Source organism: Heloderma suspectum, chromosome 7 (genome assembly GCF_057233095.1).
Source record: "Heloderma suspectum isolate Gila_16-S chromosome 7, 16-S_ref, whole genome shotgun sequence".
NCBI classification, from domain to species: Eukaryota; Metazoa; Chordata; class Lepidosauria; order Squamata; family Helodermatidae; genus Heloderma; species Heloderma suspectum.
Genome location: NC_139464.1, coordinates 72,649,490 through 72,669,245, shown reverse-complemented (window position 1 = coordinate 72,669,245; position 19,756 = coordinate 72,649,490). Strand labels below are relative to the sequence as shown.

Below are 19,756 nucleotides of genomic sequence, written 5' to 3'. Positions count from 1 at the left end.
TCTTCCCCTTTCAAGAAGGGAAATGGAGCCCCAAGAAGGAGAAGATTCTTCATTATAGACAAGTCAGGGTTACTTTTGGGAGACCCATCTGTTTCTGAAGCAAGATTTATCTTCTGCTTCAGGTGGGATGGGAAGTGGCTCTCCTTGTCATAACGAACACTTATGTATGTCTGACTTTTGTATCCCAGCCTTCCTCCAAAGAGTGTAAGGCAGCACACTTGGCTTGATTCCCTTTTTAGTCTCACAATAATGCTGTGAGATATGTTAAGTTGAGAGATAATGACCTGCCCCAAGGCTACCTGTTTTATGGCTGAACAGAGATTTGAATCTGGATAAAACTTTGCCAATATAAGTTCACCATTAACTTCCACTATGTCCTGTTTCATCATGGTAGCAAAGATTCTAAGAGGAGCAAAGAGACAAGACTAGTATTTGTTCTGTCACTGGAAATATTCTTCTTGACAGTTAGTGGGGTTCTTTGAAATTAGAAATATTAGCAAATATTAGAAATATTAGCATCTGTTTAGATGGCTGACTGAGGTAGCAGGACGTCTAGGCTTTTACATATAATATATCATAATAAGTATGCTATTGACATACACAGAGAGTCCACAGCTAAAATTTTCACTGAAGTATTTACAATGAAAGATTGTGCAATGGGAGCAGACAGGTTTGTAAGATCAACTACAACCAGTTTAGAATACATGATCTGGGAGCATTTTCCAGTGGCACAGAAGAATAAACGTAAGTGATCTGAAGGACTGGAATTAAACAGTGAAGGGTGACAAGTCGTGATTAGGTAATGTTCTTCATGCCATTTAACAGCATCAAAATTATGAGGAACTATTTAATTCCTTCAGATTATTCAGCTGTGTCATCTTCTCAATGCAGAGCTCAGTCGATGTAACTATCAGCAAGAAAACAAACAGCAACGACAAAAAGATTAGGATGACATTTGCACTGAAAAATTAAAAGCATGCCCCATTTGCCATTATCTTGGCTTTCTGCCTGGATGTGCTGAGATGCCAGACACGAGAGATCGAAGAATTGACAACAACAACATCAAAATATTAAGGAGTCATGAAGGACCAAGAGGCCATCTAGTTTAAACACCTTGCCACAAAGCATTCAGTGTCCCATAACCAATAGACACATTCACTGCAGAAAAGTTTTCTGCAAGGAACCCAAGGCAGCAGAGTTTTCTGCAGACAAAATGACTCTGGATGGCCTCAAGGAAGGAACCAAGCAAAATAAAGAAAACAATATAGATTACTTCTAGCTAAATGGTGGAAAGTAACCCTGACACTGCAGGCAGCACCCTCATATTGCTCTGAATCTAAGAAGTTAGATTCTGGGACCCATCCTGCCTCCACCAGCTGTCAAGGGCTTCCTTAACAGCCGGCATGGGGAGGAACAGCCTTGGCAACACCCCAGCGCTCTCACCAGCGAACGCTGGGGGCTGCCTGCCCCGAGCACTCAGCAGTCAAGCCTTTGTGCGCATAAAGCACACGTGCTTGACTGCCAGAGTCCTTGTTGCAGAGAGGAAGGGTGGCTCAGTGGGCAGGGTGAGCAGGGAGGCTCGTTGAGCAGGTCCAGGCCACACAAGCCGGGGGGGGCAGCTCGTCAAGCTCCCCCCGCCCCAGACAGAGATTGGTCTGCCCACCCCTACTGGGATATAAAGGTAATTAATATTATGTCCCAAGACAAACTAAATGATTAAGATCTGAACAGGCTATAAATATGATTGCGGGAGAATCTATATCAGGAGAATCTACATAAGATGCTTGACCCTTCATTCCTCTTTCATTCATTCCCTCCCTCCCTCCCTCCCTTGGTTTGCTTGCCTGTGTATTTAACACATTTTTATCACACTGCGCCATAAACTCAAATCAGCTTTCAGCAAACTGAATCAAAAATCTCTACTCATAACAATACAAAACAAAAACACTAATAAAAACAAATAGCAGAAAATTTAAATAGTGTAACCAGAATCTACAATAACGTACATGCCATTCATTGGAGAAATGCCATCCAAAATAAATGTTTTATCTCTGCTCCTGAAGGCCATGGATGCACCCCGCTGTACCTCTTCTAGCAGATTATTGCCGGAATAACACTAAAGGTCTTACTCTTCACTGATATTTTTTCATCTCGTGTAGTGAAGGTGCCTGGCCCCTGAAAGTATTCAGCAAGCAAGGGGCTCATGTGGAGAAAGATCTTTTTGTAGCTTTGGGTTGTTCCTTAAATAGTTTTATTTAGACAGAGTAGTCACTTGTTCATCTATTGAAAAAATTCTGGATACCACTCTTTTCTAAGATGCCAAAAAAGCCAAAGGAACATCCATGCTTCACAAATGTTACTACCATTACAGTCATGATTCGTCAGTCAAACTTTGCAAAAATGATAGTTAGGGAGAAAGATCACATAAGAACATAAGAAGAGCCATGCTGGATCAGACCAAGGGCCCATCTAGTCCAGCATTCTGTTCACATAGTGGCCAACCAGCCATCAACCAGGAACCCACAAGCAGGGCATGAGCGCAACAGCACCCTCCCACCCATGTTCCCAAGCAACTGGTGTACATAGGCTCACTGCCTCTGGTACTGGAAGTAGCACATAGCCATCAAGACTAGTAGCCATTGATAGCCTTTTCCTCCAGGAACTTGTCTAACCGTCTTTTAAAGCCATCTGAATTGGTGGCCATCACATCCTGTGGTAGCAAATTCCAAAGTTTAACTATGCCCCATGTGAAGAAGTACTTCCTTTTATCTGTCCTGAATCTCCCACCAATCAGCTTCATAGGATGATCCTGGGATCTATATTGTGACACGGAGAGAAAAATGTCTCACTGTCCACAGTTTCCATACCATGCATAATTTTGTACACCTCTATCATGTATCCCCTTACCCTCCTTTTTTCCAAGCTAAACAATCCCAGCTGTTGTAACCTTCTCTCATAGGGGAGATGCTCCAGTCCCTTGATCATTTTAGTTGCCCTTTTCTGCACTTTTTCCAGCTCTCCAATATCTTTTTTTAGGTGTAGTGACCAGAACTGTACACAGTATTCCAAGTGTGGCCGCACCATAGATTTGTATAGGGGCAGTATGATATTGGCAGTTTTAGTCTCAGTTCCTTTTCTCATTATGCCTAACAAGGAGTTTGCCTTTTTTTTTACAGCGGCCGCACACTAAGTTGACATCTTCATTGAGCTGTCCACCACAACCCCAAGATCTCTTTCCTGGTCAGTCACCACTAGCTCAGATCCCATCAGGCTATACTTGAAGTTGGGATTTTTTGCCCCAGCAGACATCATTTTACACTTGCCTGCATTGAACTGCATTTGCCATTTAGAGGCCCATTCCCCCAGTTTGGAGAGATCCTTTTGGAGCTTTTCACAATCCCTTTTTGTTTTAACCCTTTTTGTTTTAACCACCCTAAATAATTTGGTGTTATCCGCAAACCTGGCCACTTCACTGCTCACTCCTAATTCCAGAGCATTTATGAACAGGTTGAAAAGCATTGGTCCTAATACAGATCCCTGTGGGAGCCCACTATTTACTTCCCTGCATTGGGAAAATTTATCATTTATTCCTACTCTCTGTTTTCTGTTCTTTAACCAGTTACTGATCCATAAGAGGACCTGTCCTCTTATGCCACGACTGCTAAGTTTGCTCAGGAGTCTTTGGTGAAGGATTTTGTCAAAAGCCTTTTGGGAGTCCAAGTAAACAATGTTTACCGGGCCACCCCTGTCTACATGTTTATTGACACACTCAAAGAATGCTAAAAGGTTAGTGGTATAGGACTTACCTTTGTGGAAGCCGTGTTGATTATTTTTCAGCAAGGCTTGTCCTTCTAGATGCTTACTAATTTTATCTTTAATAATGCCTTAAACCAATTTACTCAGAACTGACGTTAAGCTAACCAGCTTGTAATTTCCTGGGTCCCTTTTTAAAAATTGGTGTTACATTGGCCGTTTTCCAGTCCTCTAGTATAGAGGCTGATCTTAGGGACATCTTACATATTTTGGTTAAAAGATCAGCAATTTGATATTTGAGTTCTCTGAGAACTCTAGGATGGATACCATCCGGGCCCGGTGATTTATTTGCTTTCAATTTATCAATAAGGTTGAGAACTTCATCTTTTGTCATCACTATTTGCCTGAGTTCCTCAGACTCCCTTCCCGAAAACCAGTTCAGGCACAAGTATCTGTCCTATATCTTCTGCAGTGGAGATGGATGAAAAGAATTCATTCAGCTTCTCTGCAATCTCCTTGTCCTCCTTCAGTACTCCTTTAACTCCATTATTATCCAATGGTCCAACAGCCTCCCTAGCTGGTTTTCTGCTTCTGATATATTTAAAGAATTCTTTATTGTTGGCCTTGATGTTCTAAGTGATATGCTCTTCAAACTGCTTTTTTGCATCTCTTATTGTCTGCTTGCATCGCCTTTGTGCAAGCTTGTGCTCCCTTTTGTTTTCCTCACTTGGGCGAGACTTCCATTTTCTGAAGGAAGCTCTCTTTTCTCTAATAGTTCCCTTAACATTGCTCGTTAAATGTTCCCCAATGCCTAACTAATCTGAACCCCTCCTCCCTGCACCACTGTCTCATCCACACATTGAGACTCCTCCACTTCGCCTGTCTAGCTGGCCCTGTGCGTGGAACAGGTAGCATTTCAGAGAAAGCCACCTTGGTGGTCCTGGATTTCAACCTCCTATCTAGCAACCTCCTATCTAAATTTGGCTTCCAGGACTTCCCAACTACATTTCCCCATATTCTTGGTACCAATATGGACCATGACCAATGACTCCACCCCAGTACTATCTATTAGGCTATCCAGACAGTGCGTGATATCCGTAACCTTTGCACCAGGCAGGCAATTCACCATGTGGTCTACACGCCCATCACAAATCCAGCTGTCGATGCGTCTAATGATCAAATCTCCCACTACCACAATCCCCCTCCCTCTGGAGGCACATCATCGGCAAGAGATGATGTTTGTTCACCTTCCGAGGGATGGGTCCCTTCTAAGGGATCATTTCCCTCTTCCTCGGAATGATGCCCTCCTTCCCTGAGACCCGCATTCTCCATGACAGCAGAGGAGCTGTCACCCTGGGACTGGGACACAGCTAATAGGTCCCTGAAGGTCTCATCCACCAACCGCTCTGCCTCTCTTAGCTTCTCCAGGTCAGCAACCTTGGCCTCAAGGGAACAAACTTGTTCCCTAAGAACCAGGACCTCATTACACCAAGCACACACCCATGACTTCCATCCAGCAGGTAGATAGTCATACACGTGGCACTCAGTTCAATACACTGGATAGCCCCCACACCCCCTGCTGGCTTGCTACCTTCACAACTGGTCTTTTCTTTGGGTGCATTTTCCCTGGAAAACTTAGTTGTTTACTACGAGAAGGTGGGGAGATTATTTACAGTTTCCTACTGTGAGTAGGAAGGCAAGAGTTCACTGCCCTGGCTTCCTTGAACCTGTTGCTCAACCCGCACCATTGCTTAACTCCCTTGTTTGCTGACGTTTTTTCACTGGGCTGAGATGCTTCATCACTGGGGCTCTTGTTAAGGTGACTTATTCAAGGAGGCACAAAAAGGATAGGGCAAAGAAGGGAACTAAATTTCCTAGGCTGGAGTCTGAATCTTGAAATATCAATTATATTTTAAGGTTTAAAAAGAAGTTTCCAATGCATAAGCATGTTGAGGTGAGTTATTTTTATACTACAAATTTATTCACTGGTTATCAGTTATCACAACATTAACCTACTGCAGACACTCAGTTCAATATATTTCAAAATCCATTTATTTTCACCTATTGATACGCATGTCTTACACTTGTATATAATACAATATTTTCAGTGTTGGTTTTAAGAATAAACACAAAGGAAGTAAATGCTGAGAAGCATGTTGTAGAATTTTGCCTAAACTGAGGCCAAACTCATAACTGCTACAAATTTACACATTTTTACTTTGTACTATCCCAAGCAAAGGAATTAATCATAATTTTCAAATTATATGTTCCCCCATTACATATACCTTTTAAAACAAAATCCATACAATATTAATCCTTTTAAAATACCAAGATAGCTAACTGATGCTACAACCAATTTCTCCTAATTAAAATTTAATTTAAAAGAATACATTTCCTGCAAAATTTTGGATTATTCTGTAGCAGAATGATACACTATACATCTCAAATCAAGTTTTAACAATCATTAGTTTTCCACCATCCAGTGCCATAATACAATGGAGATAATGAAATAGTTGTGGAACAATCTTGCATCATGTGACAGAGAGCACAGTACCCTAGGGTATTCATCATCACAGAACCCAATTTATTTCTAGTTAGCCATGTCAGTGACTTGTAACAATGAGAAAGAATTCCCTTATTTCACAAACATTGGTAACTGTTTGAAACAACTTGAGGTTGTGGACACAATTATTTCTATTAGGACTGAGTCCGTGTAGTCTTCATATCAACACACAAAACAAATAAGCAGAAATGTCTCTCTTTGCCTTTGTAAGTCCAACTTGCTTTGGCAGCATCAGTGTGGGATGCAAAAGAAAAAGTCTGCTCTCTCCATATTTCCAGAAAACATAGTATATATTAAATGGAATATAAAATTATACATTTTGTAATAACTTAGAAAAAAAAGTTGATAGCTGCTTAAGGCATTTAAACATTAAAGATTTTTCATGAAACAATGGATCACCAAGATTAAAAAATAGATACTGAAATAGAATATAGAAAAAGAATTTCTGATTTAACAAAACAACCACAGAATGAATCTAAAGTACCTGGAGTGGCCAAGGAAAACATCAATGGATTCCAGATTTGAAGAAAACTATTTCTTCCTATCAAGAAATAGAGATGAGCAGATATCTACTTAAGCATTCAGATAGTAATACTGTCCAAGCAAGAGATAATAATTAAAAAATAAAAATAAAAGACCCATTGGAATGAATACTATTAAATCTCAGAACCGAAAAATTAACATGCATCCCTGTCTACCTTCATAAAGGGACTAGCTAGTGTCATTTATTACTTACCATAGTATTTTTAGAACTTATCGTTAATAAACTCAAGTGTATACAAGAAACACCCATCTTCTTGAAATTATACAAAACACATATTTTAGTGGCATAAAATATTGGGGGAGGGATGAAAATTCAGTTTTGACCACCCTTTATTATCTGAAAGGAGTTGCAGTAGCCAGCTAGCCTTAGGGAAACATGTCTGACTAATGATACATTCGTATATGAATGACATATTCAGATAACTACTACTTGTCAACAATAATGATTAACAATGGATATATATTTTCATTCCTATAAGAAAAGCAACTTCAACATGTTGAAATATGTAGCCTTGGAGGTTCAGGATTAGATTACAAATTAAAAGTGTCTAAAACTGTGCTGTGTCAGAGGACAATTTCTGGAACAGTAATTTGATTAAAGCAGTGCACAGTCCCACCAGTAAGTTGAATGGAGGACCAAAACAGTTTTGGAGGAAATGGATCAGTATAGTTCAAAGACTTCTTTCGTAGAGGTGAAATGTCGCAAGTCTGACACCCAGGTTCCAACAAACTTCTGTTTCTTTGGTGTCCTTTAAGCATTACCTCTTCACTTCCTTAGCCATATATTCCTTCAAGTTTTTGCTATTTTTACAAATGTACACAGTTCAGTCCATTGAAATCTTTATGACAGGCAGAGAGGTTGAGTTTTGATCTCAAGTGGCTGTGGATTACAGTGCATGTTCTCATTGAAATAATTAGTATGTCCCAGCAATTCCAAGCCTAACCTCAAGAACCACAGCTGGGTTTTAAAACTTCCTACTGGTTGTATTTAATGTTATCAGTCTTGAGTTTGATTTGATTTGTCTTTTGCTATCGAGTTACCTGTAAAAATAAAAATATAAAAAAGAGACAAGGTCAAATTTGTATATGTTGTGCATCAGGTTGATAATGGCACAAATATGTTTACTAAGCCCCTATGTAGAGAAGGCATTTTTAAACATGCACATAGCAATATGACTGCAATTAATTCTGTGTATTCCAAAATATTCCTATTCAGACCACACTTAAGCTGGAATGGACATGAATAAGAAAAACAGTTATCTGAACTGTTGGAGAGGAACGTGGGTGTGTTCTATAGCTAGACTGAGACCTGAAGTTGTGTTCCTTTTGAAGTTACCACAAGATTTCCATTTGAGTACACCCTCTTGAGGTGAGATCTAGCATTCCCCCCGTCATGTATATCACCCATCAAAAACTAGTGTTCTGCCCGGTGTAGTAAATTTCTATAGTGGAACATTTCTCCCTAAAACTGTAAAACAAGTTTGAGGCTTATTTTTAACAAATCGGCACAGATTCCCTAAATATCAGTTGGCAGATAACACTAAATAATGAACACAGCCAATGATACTCTGTTAAGAACATATTCAGTGATGAAAAAATCCAACAGTCCCTTATGCACAGAAAAGAAGTTAATAAAAATGTCCAAATTATATGTTCCCCCATTACATACCAGGGTTTCCTCATAGTTCCCTCTGCCCACATTCCTAAATAACTCCTATTGCTATATGAGAGGTCACTTCTGAAATTCTCTCCAAAGAGGGAGGGGCTTGTTTGGTAGCACATACATTCAAAAAGAATGTATCCATTGTATCCATTCAAAAAGAAGGTGCTCATGGGAATGTCATAACTTCTGAAAATATTTCTCTGAATATTTTTTAAATAATAGGTAGAAGGTGAAAGAGTTAAAATAATCTATCTTTGGAAACAGTATTACTGTCTAGGAATTGAGAATTTTGGAAATTTGTTCCTCAAAACTACTTCCAAAATCTGTTAGATGTCTTCTTTTAAGCTCAGCTTCTTTTAAGCTAGTCAGAAAGCAGAACTCATTTGGGGGAGAGAGAACCAGCATCATTGGAGGGGAAAAATATTTGTGTACACAGAATGTATTCATCCTCCTATGCCTTGTATATAAAGTAACTCTCAAAACTTCACTTTCATCCAAGCCAACATAAAAACAAAAGCACCACAGAGAAAGAACACGCAAGACAGAATATTTCACAGTAATTGGATTTTTCCCTATGCCTGACCTGGAGTTAAAATATGAAGAGGAAAGAAAACAAAATCTCTGCCATATCAAAGAGAAACATCTTTAAGGACTATTTCTGCTGTGTCAATGGAAACAATTAATAATCCTGCTACTTTTTGGTATAAAACTTCATTAAGCAATGCTCTCCTTTCACTGGAGGACTGACCCACTGGATTGGCCATGGTAATAGTATATCAGGGGAAATCTCAGATTTTGAAGGGTCATGCTCCTTAATGATGAAACATTCCTTTGCCCTCAGCAAAACCATCTGCATACAGCTCTTTTATCAACTCTGGAGAGTGGGAACACTGAGCGAATACTAAAAGGGCTGCTTTAGGAGTTTAGTACTTTCTTTAACACAAACATCGGATTTTTTATGTATATAAAAAAGCAATAATGGAACTATGGGCTAAATCCAAGGTTACACTAGCAGAAAAATTACAAGAATTGGCATTGTTCTGTTAGTGGTTCCACAGCCTCTAGCAGAACAACCAGTGCAAGCAACACTTAGCCTACTGAAGTCACAGTGAGCTGTGCAACTGCTTGTGCAATGCCTTGTGCAAGTGGAATCAAAGTATTGGATTTGACCCTTGTGCAAGAATAAAAACAGGGTTTCTGCAAGCAGTAGAAACTTTGCACTAATGGAATGATACCACTGAATCCAACCCTGTGATTTGTGATTTCTGTTATGAAGGTAGGTAAAGAGAAGCATTGATCAGATGAATCTGCTGTATAGTGAGTAAGACCACCTAGCCTAATATTGTCTAGTCTGACTGACAACAGCTTTCCAAGAAGTGAGGAACAGGTTCTTGCCAGAACTTCTGAGAAGCCACAGATTAAACGCAGGAGCTTCCTCATGCAAAGTCTGAGCTACGCTGCTACCTGGTGGCACAATGTTGGGGAGGAACAGGCCATAGCAGATGGGTAGGCTGTGACTCTTGGACAAATAAATGATTTTCTGCATGGCTTTGGAGTTTAACAACTTTTCCTATCTATTACATGTACGATCAGTACATAAGAAGAATTCTGAATTGGTTTTAAGAACACTAAAAGCTGGTTTTGGAAGACTTGCATTTGATAGGACCTCAGTTTTTGTCTCACTGAGAACTCTAAGCAAGTCCTCTTTACTGCTCAGACCAACTCTTATTTCTGATTATTCCGACAATATATAATGATGGAATTTTAACAGAGCTGATACTTCTAAATGAAGCAAATGCATCATCCTAAATGCCACTTTTGTTTTGGGAACTACATCTTTTCCTCCCCATTTCCATTCCTGGGAGACAGTTTGAGAACTATTGTTGAAAAGTGGTGTTTAGATTTATTAATACATTTATTGATTTTTATCCCTAACATCAAAATTGGTTGAGCAGGCACAGATGGGGCTATCCACAGAAATAAAGCACCACCTTTGTTTTCTGCAGTGTCCTGATGCTTTATCATAGTTATGGTTAGCTGGTTATAGTTTACAGTTATCGCCTTTCACTTGCTGATACCCACTTTCATATAAGAACTCTCTTCTCTTCTGTGCATTCAAAAGGAAGGGAACAGGGTTCCAGCCCAGAGGACTGGCTAAAGAGTTTCCCTCCTTGGCTAAAGAATGTAAGGTTATTGAAGGGTAGGGACTGAAATTCAAAAAGTTAGCATTATTCTTAGGCTAGATTGTGGGTGACTTTGCAAAAGTACATAAACCAGTCCTGTTTCAAAGAGTCTCCTTGGCCTTGTACAGCTAAGGATGTGTCACTGCATGTTTGCACCCCAGCAGACAGAATCATTCTGGCTTCCACCCACACAATGTGCCAACCAATTAACTGATTATGTGCTGCACAATGTACCAATACATGGTGCATGAGCATATATAGTGGCATCTCTGTTTATCCAGAAGATTAATTCATGCTTCACTGGGTGTGTTTTATTGTAGTTTGCTTATTTTTGTTATTACCATCATTATCATTATCATTGTTGTTTCACTGCAGCCTCTAATAGCTTCCTGTCGCCAGCACTCCTGCTGCTTCACCTGTCCTTTCTTTTTCCTCGTCTTCATTTTATGCAGGTCACACGCTGCTACTCTGTGTAACACTTGGAATCGTCTGCATTTGCCACTATCTGGGAGCATAAATCCTAATATTTAGGCAGCACACATCAACCATTAGTGTTAATGGCATCTATCCACTTCCACATTAAGGCAAGAGTAGATTGCCTGAATGTGGTGGTTAATTTCATAAAAATGCAGTAAAAGTTTAGCTAATATCCATCCATGTTATTTACAGGAAGGTTTTATTTTTGGATGGTATGCAAGGTTTCCAACAGAGCAGCTGGAAGGTACAATCCTGTGCCAGTTTCTTTCTTTTTTAGTAGGAAAAAAAGCCAGAATTTGACAGTGGCACGGAGCTGATCTTAAAAATCCTAGGAGAACAGTAACATGCCAAATGTGCTCCAATCAATTCCAATCAACTTTTCAATTAATTATTAATACATCTGAAAATTAACTTTTGCTGTTGCTCAGCACTACAGATGGGACATGATATAACACCCTAAATATTTATTTGAATTAATTTGTTCATACTTGGCAAGAAATTGCTCCCTTTATGCTAATGTCTTTCCCCCCCTCCATATAGGTTGTTACGTTATAAATACAAAGAATTAGGTTCTTTTCATTTTCTGTGTGCTCAATGTGCAATTACAGTATAATTACTCTGCTGTTTCAAGACTTTTTAATTTAAATTGGTGAATGGCTGCTCTGAGCTGAGCATAATTGCATGTGAACTCACTAGTTTTATATTAAAACAACAGTGCATAATTAAATCTAAAATAATTTTACACCTCGGATGAAGTTGGATGAGTGCATGCTCAGCTCGCTTTGGATCATTTATCGGAAGGTCCCCTGAAGGATAAACTTATCAATTAACCACTGCAGTACAGAACTGTAGCTCTTTCTGGAGCAGGCAAAACTGGAGGCCAAAGAGGAAATAATGGCAGTAGACCTGTGTGTCAGATCTGAGTTGCTGCCAATTCCCTATAAACATAGCAAGGGTGGGTAGAAAAGGCAGCTGAACTTCGCTCCCAGGTGCACCTTTCCCTACAAAATTTACCTCCCAGTTGTTTTCCTCCCAGTGGGGCTATAGGTCAGGAAGTAAACTTCCACAGGGAAAATGGTGGTGAGGGAGGAAGACTTTTGGAGGGAGGGGTATGGAGGGAAAGATTCAGGTCGGCCATTCCTGCAATTTACCTACCCACACCCAATCCCATTTTTGGCTTTATAGATATTCAGCACAAGCGGTGGGTCATACTGCTATCATGTCTACTTGTGTCTCATCCATGCATCTCTCCTTGGAAATAAATCCAGCTGCATCACTAGGTAATCCTGGCCACAGGATAAATTTGGTGGGGTGGGAAAGCCTTTTCACTGCAGCAGCAAATGACAGGTGGTGGTTTATTAGTTTCTACTGTTTAGAAACTGAAGGGAATGAAGGAAGAAGCGGATAAGACCAGGCAGCATGATAGTCACATGAGGAGAGGCTGGGTGTGATGAACAGCATTGTGGAAAAGAGATGAGTTGGAGATTCTAAGGCAGGGGTGGGCAACCTGTGGCCTTCCAGATGTTTTGGCTTACAACTCCCATAGTCTGTCACTATTGGCTATGTTGGCTAGGACTAAAGGGAGTGGCAGGCCAAAATATCCTGAGGGCCAGATGTTGCTCACCCCTGCTCTAAGGGGACTGAAGACTTTATGCTGTGGTTGTGGATACAAGAGGGTAATGAGGGAGACTCAGAGGGCCATAAGGTAGAATGGGTGAAGAAAGTAAAAACAAGATGTGTTAAGTGTACATATACTTACACTTGTGTGTGTGCCCTTTATTCCAACCACAAGTAAAGTGTGGCACAGGAACATAGGAAGCTTCCTTCTACTGAGTCAGAACATTGGTTCATCTAACTTAGTATTATTTACACTGATTGACAGTGGCTTTAGCCAGGAGCGTTTTCCAGGTCTACCTAAAGATGTCACTGGCTGAAATGGGACTGTTTGTATGACAAAGCATGTACTCTATCACTGAATTACAGCTCTTCCCAAAGACCCCTTTTAATCACAGAACACTGCCATATGGAAATTTGTTTTATAACTCTGGATCCAGAGAGACAGAAATGAAATACATTCTGCTGGTGGTGCTGTTCTGCAAATTGTTGTACAAGAGCATAAAAACACAAGATGAGCCATGCTGGATCAGACTAAGGGTCCATCTAGTCCAGCATTCTGTTCACACAGTGGCCAACCAGGTGCCTGTGGAAACCCATAAGTAGGAGATTAGTGCAATAGCGAACAGAAGACTTCACACAAAATGAACTTAGCACTAGCAAACATCTTGGGAAGGATATGCGTATAATGCTGAACTATGGCTTACCACAGGGGTGGGGAATCTTTGGCCTGAAGGACAGATGTGGGCCTCCTGACTCTCTCCAGGCTATGCCCCCTCACTGGCCCTGCTCCAGGTTATTGACATTATTTACTCCATCCTGCTCTGTCACCCAACCACAAAACTGATGGGGATAACCTTGCACAAGTTGGGAAAGGAGAATGTCTGGATGCAAGTGTGTGTGTGTGTGTGTGTGTGCGCGTGTGTCTGTACTGAACAAAGGTAAGAGTCACATCTGTAGCTCCCCTCAGTTCCACCTCTGGCCATGGCCACTGCTGCAAGGTAAGGTAATTACCAAGGTAATGCAGATCTTGGCAGGAAAAAGATTCCCCACCCCTGGTTTAACTCTATGTGCAGGAGCTAGAATTAACAGTGGCAGGACGAAAGGGTGAGCCTGATGCTTGTTGTGGGCTTGATCCTGTTCATGTTATGCTAAACCATGGTTTAGTGTTACATGCGAACCAGTTCATAGTGCAATGCCTCGTACTTAAGATTATGCAGCAAGTTGTGTTAGCATACCTTGGGCAAGATATTGCCTAATAACTTGTGCTAGCTCACATCTTGAGGTATTGTGCAAGATCTTTTACATAAGATTGTGCACTGTCTTGTGCTAGCAGAGCTTGTGCAAGAGATTACACAATGCTTTGTACTAACAGAAGTACACCACTGGATTTCAGTTTTCTTTTCTCATATAAGGAACTATCACTAAGGAGCAGAATGCCTTTCTGTCTGCAAAAGGGCACCTCTGGTTCCAACCCTTTGAATGAGTTTTCTAAGGCCATACTTGCAATTGCATGTATCTTAAGCATGTCTGTGCCCTATTCACATATAAAGCGGGGTTTGGGTTCTACGTGTTGCACAATAAGGTGCGTGTGAGACAGGGGAATGAACCCCACCCCCACTACCTTACCCACTGTTTTCCACTGCTTTTAAGGAGTTTTCCCCTTTTCATCTCTGATAGTGGAAGTGACCAGGTGAGGAAAAAATTCCTTAACTATCAAGATAAGGTAAGGGGTGTTGTTCTATTCTGCCTCTGTCATAGTGAGAGTTTAATGTTGTTGGGCACTGGTGAGGCCTGGGTTGCAGGGTGTCCTCTATGGATTGAGTTTTCCCCAAGGTCTTGAGCAAGTCAGGTTTTTCAGGGATGCAAGGATGGGAATAGGACAGCACAATAGAGAGTTCTGAGAGGTGCTGAAAGACAGACACACTTGTCTGTATATCGCTTCAACAAAAAACAGCAAATAATGCCTGAGCTTTAAGGAGGAGTTTGGCTTTCTTTAAGCAAGTTAACCCCATCTTCACACTGACTATGGCTTAAAGGGTCCTGGTCTGTTTTAGTAGCTTCAGGCGGTGATGATGCAGGGTGGCTGTACCATGCCAGCGTCTTCATGGCTACAGGCCATGTAATTCATGGCCGTTATTGTCTAAGCATTGTCAAAAATATTCTTATTTTGACATTGGTTATATAAAAATGTGTATAAAATCCAATACAAATAAGTGGTGTTTAAAAAAAAAGTTTTTTAACTAGGGCTACAATGGATGATTAATCAGTTAATTTAATATATTAAAAACCATTTTGATCCACTAGAACAGCAAAACCTGATTAAATGGTTTGCAGATATTTTTTAAAATGTATTTTTACCAGACATGCTTACAAAAACTGCAGTTGGCACCCACCACCTTGAAAGAGTCATTCCCTCCTGTGTGCGAGGGAATGGGGAAAGCCTTGTCTAGGACTGTACCTGTTGGAATGCATGTATACATTATCTAAAAACAAAGAAAGAAGTCAGTTGCCTACATGACTGCTACAAGCAGTCTGCATTGTATTAGATTAGATCACAAGAACAACAAATTTTGACAGTTTATCATTTCCACGTTTTATAGAATGGAGAGATTGTCTGGAAACACATTTCTGAACAGATGGGAAGGCATTCATTACAGGAATTTTGGAATGTGAATAATATTTTTTCCATAAATAATCAACAATATGTGATTTGTGTAAGCAAAGGAGATTTGTTAACACAGTTCACAGTCACTCAGTCTGAGGGGGGCGGGAACTTCTTGGCTTGAGTATCATTCACCGTCTTGCTTTTTGTTGTAACCATGTTCAGTTTCAAGCTTCCCAGAACAGGAGTATTATAAACTCAGTGCAAAATGTCCTATGCCTATTTCTTGTCATCTGCAACATTTATACAAATGATTGACAAGTTATATTAATTGCCATCAAAACATGCAAATGAACTGCAGTCCTGCCACACAGAATTTATTTCCAATTTGAACCTCATTGCTGAGTATTTTATTCTCATAGGGAAACTAATATCTTGCCCATTTTATAAATCTGTAAATCATGTCACTTACTTAACTTTCTAAAGTAAATGTAGTTGCTGATTCCTAGCTCTATCTGTCCTGATAATTTTACCCTCAGTAGCTTAGCTAGTGGCCTAGTAGCAATGCTATCTAAGCAATTTATGTCTTCTGATGCTTATTAATTCTTACAGACTATGGTGGATTCAGATGAGAAGTTGACATCCATTTCACTTGGCTGAATGGGCAAACCATTTCCCCACTGATGCTATTGTTTGTTGAAAATAGTATTAGGGGACTGTAATGGAAGTTCCAGATTATCAGGCTATCTTGTAATAATTGCAAGAATCTAAGCAAAAACATTTGAGTTCACACAATGGCCCTACCAAACTTGTTTCTGGGAACCTGGGAGTTGTATATAACCTAATGTTAAAGCTGACTATACTGAAGTCTACTGTATGCTTTTAATGCTTGTCTAGTTCCTTTGCTAGTTATCCTCCGCAGATTCTACCCCTAATAGTCATATCCTTGCCCCAGTTTTCCCCTGCTCCCCAATTCCTGCCCCATTTTCTCCACCTGCCTCAACTCAAACTTCCTTGTAACTAGGAACTGAGTCAGGAAGGGTAATTGGCTTTGCTGCTTGAGAGCCATTTCATCAATGGAACACTGACAGTTCTCCATAGCCACTTCAGTGGCATGATGTGTTGCCGCTATGTGACAAAGGCTGTGTGAAAAAGGACATGAGATTACAAAAAAGAGGAAAAGGTACTTCCTACAGCTTAAGGGGTACCAGTTCAACACTTCACCTTCCGTGAAGGCCCTTTCTTTGCTCTGAAGACGCACTTGTTTTTGCTGGCCTTCCTGTAAGTCTATTGGTATTTATTTGTAAGTTTTGTTTTTTATTGATTTTAATTGGTGAGCTGTTTTTATGGATCCTTATTGACTATGTTTTCACTGATGTTGATTGTATCCCGTTTATGTCATTTTTATCCTGCATGCTGCCTTGAGAGGGTTCCACCTTTAAATGCGGCCTAGAAATAATGATAGATAGGTAGGTAGGTAGGTAGAGACTGAAGACATGTCAAACACTCAGATGACCAGACCACCAAAAATACTAACTGGGTTGCTTACTCTACCTATCAATATCTCCTAACATACGCCCAGAGAACATTAGTTATTGGGTAGATGAAAACTAGAATAAATAAATAAATAAATGTTGAATTTGCCATCCACTATAAATAGGTTTGTTGTTCAGTCGTTCAGTCGTGTCCGACTCTTCGTGACCCCATGGACCATAGCACGCCAGGCCTTCCTGTCCTGCACTCTCTCCCGGAGTGTGCTCAAGTTCATATTCATTGCATTGGTGATGCTATCTAGCCATCTCATCCTCTGCCGTCCCCTTCTCCTTTTGCCTTCAGTCTTTCCCAGCATCAGGGTCTTTTCCAAAGAGTTTTCTCTTCGCATTAGGTGGCCAAAATATTTGAGCTTCAGCTTCAGTATCTGTCCTTCCAATGAGCACTCAGGGTTGATTTCCTTTAGGAAGGACTGATTTGACCTCCTTGCAGTCCAGGGGACTCGTAAGAGTCTTCTCCAGCACCACAGTTCGAAAGCATCAATTCTTCGGCGCTCAGCCTTCCTTATAGTCCAGCTCTCACAGCCATACATTACTACTGGGAAAACCATAGCTTTGATTAGACGGACCTTTGTCGGCAAGGTGATGTCTCTGCTTCTTACTATGCTGTCTAGGTTTGCCATAGCTTTCCTCCCAAGGAGCAAGCGTCTTTTAATTTCATGGCTACAGTCACCGTCTGCGGTGATCTTGGAGCCCAAGAAAGTAAAATCTGTCACTGCTTCCATTTCTTCCCCTTCTATATGCCAGGAAGTGATAGGGTCAGATGCCATGATCTTAGTTTTTTTAATGTTGAGTTTCAAACCAGCTTTTGCACTCTCCTCTTTCACCCTCAACAAGAGGCTCTTTAGATCCTCTTCGCTTTCTGCCATTAGGGTGGTATCGTCTGCATATCGAAGGTTGTTGATAATTCTCCCAGCTAAATTAATTCTGACCTCTGATTCATCCAACCCGGCATTTCTCATGATGTACTCTGCATATAAGTTAAATAAGCAGGGTGACAATATGCAGCCTTGTCGTACTCCTTTCCCAATTTTGAACCAATCAGTTGTTCCATGTCTGGTTCTTACTGTTGCTTCTTGACCCTCGTACAGGTTTCTCAGGAGACAGGTAAGGTGGTCTGGTACTCCCATCTCTTTAAGAATTTGCCACAGTTTGTTGTGATCCACACAATCAAAGGCTTTAGCATAGTCAATGAAGCAGAAATAGATGTTTTTCTGGAATTCTCTTGCTTTCTCCATGATGCAGCGAACGTTGGCGATTTGATCTCTAGTTCCTCTGCCTCTTCGAAACCCAGCTTGTACTTCCGGTAGTTCTCGGTTCGCATACTACTGAAGCCTAGCTTGTATGATTTTGAGCATCACCTTGCTGGCATGTGAAATGAGCGCAATTGTGTGGTAGTTTGAACACTCTTTGGCGTTGCCCTTCTTTGGAATTGGAATGTAAACTGACCTTTTCCAGTCTTGTGGCCACTGCTGAGTGTTCCAAATTTGTTGGCATATTGAATGCAGCACTTTAACAGCATCATCTTTTAGGATTTTAAATAGTTCAGCTGGAATACTGTCAACTCCGCTAGCTTTGTTGTTACTAATCCTTCCTAAGGCCCACTTGACTTCACTCTCGAGGATGTCCGGCTCAAGTTCAGTGACTGCACTATCATGGCTATCAGGGACATTCAGATCTTTCCTGTATAGTTCTTCTGTGTATTCTTGCCACCTCTTCTTAATCTCATCTGCTTCTGTTAGGTCCCTGCCTTCTTTGTCCTTTATCATGCCCGTCTTTGCACAAAACGTTCCCTTGAGGTCTCCAATTTTCTTGAAGAGATCTCTAGTCTTTCCCATTCTGTTGTTTTCCTCGATTTCCTTGCATTGTTCATTTAAGAAGGCCTTCTTGTCTCTCCTTGCTATTCTCTGGAACTCTGCATTCAGTTGGATATATCTTCCCCTATCTCCCTTGCTTTTCACTTCCCTCCTTTCCTCAGCTACTTGTAAAGCCTCATCAGACAGCCACTTGGCTTTCTTGCATTTCTTTTTCTTTGGGATGGATTTCGTTGCTGCCTCCTGAACAATGTTACGGACCTCCGTCCACAGTTCCTCAGGCACTCTGTCTATCAGGTCTAATCCCTGAAATCTATTCCTCACCTCCACTGTATATTCATAAGGGATATGATTTAGGTCATACCTGAATGGTTTAGTGGTTTTCCCTACGTTCTTCAATTTAAGCCGAAATTTTGCAAGAAGCAGCTCATGATCTGAGCCACAGTCAGCTCCAGGTCTTGTTTTGACTGACTGTATGGAGCTTCTCTATCTTTGGCTGCAAAGGACATAATCAATCTGATTTCGATATTGACCATCTGGTGATGTCCATGTGTAGAGTCGTCTCTTGTGCTGTTGGAAAAGAGTGTTTGCTATGATCAGCGTGTTCTCTTGGCAAAACTCTATTAGCTTTTGTCCTGCTTCATTTTGTACACCAAGGCCATGCCTGCCTGTTATCCCAGTGATTTCTTGACTTCCTACTTTAGCATTCCAATCCCCTATGATGAAGAGGACATCTTTTTTTGGTGTTAGTTCTAGAAGGTGTTGTAGGTCTTCATAGAACCGATCAACCTCAGCTTCTTCGGCATCAGTGGTTGGGGCATAGACTTGAATTACTGTGATGTTGAATGGTTTGCCTTGGATTCGTACTGAGATCATTCTATCATTTTTAAGATTGTACCCCAGTACTGCTTTTCCCACCCTTTTGTTGACTATGAGTGCTACTCCATTTCTTCTAAGGGATTCTTGCCCACAATAGTAGATATGATGGTCA

At 40.7% G+C, this 19,756-nt stretch overlaps 1 protein-coding gene across 1 annotated transcript in view; it reads right to left on the bottom strand.

Moving 5' to 3' along the window:
* Positions 1-5,784: 5,784 nt before the first annotated feature.
* The window catches only part of TAFA2 (TAFA chemokine like family member 2), a 77,954-nt gene continuing 63,982 nt past the window's right edge, over positions 5,785-19,756 (bottom strand). The window contains exon 5 of the mRNA XM_084810614.1: positions 5,785-7,900. The gene's annotated coding sequence lies outside the window, so the exon portion shown is untranslated. The remainder of the gene's footprint in view (positions 7,901-19,756) is intronic.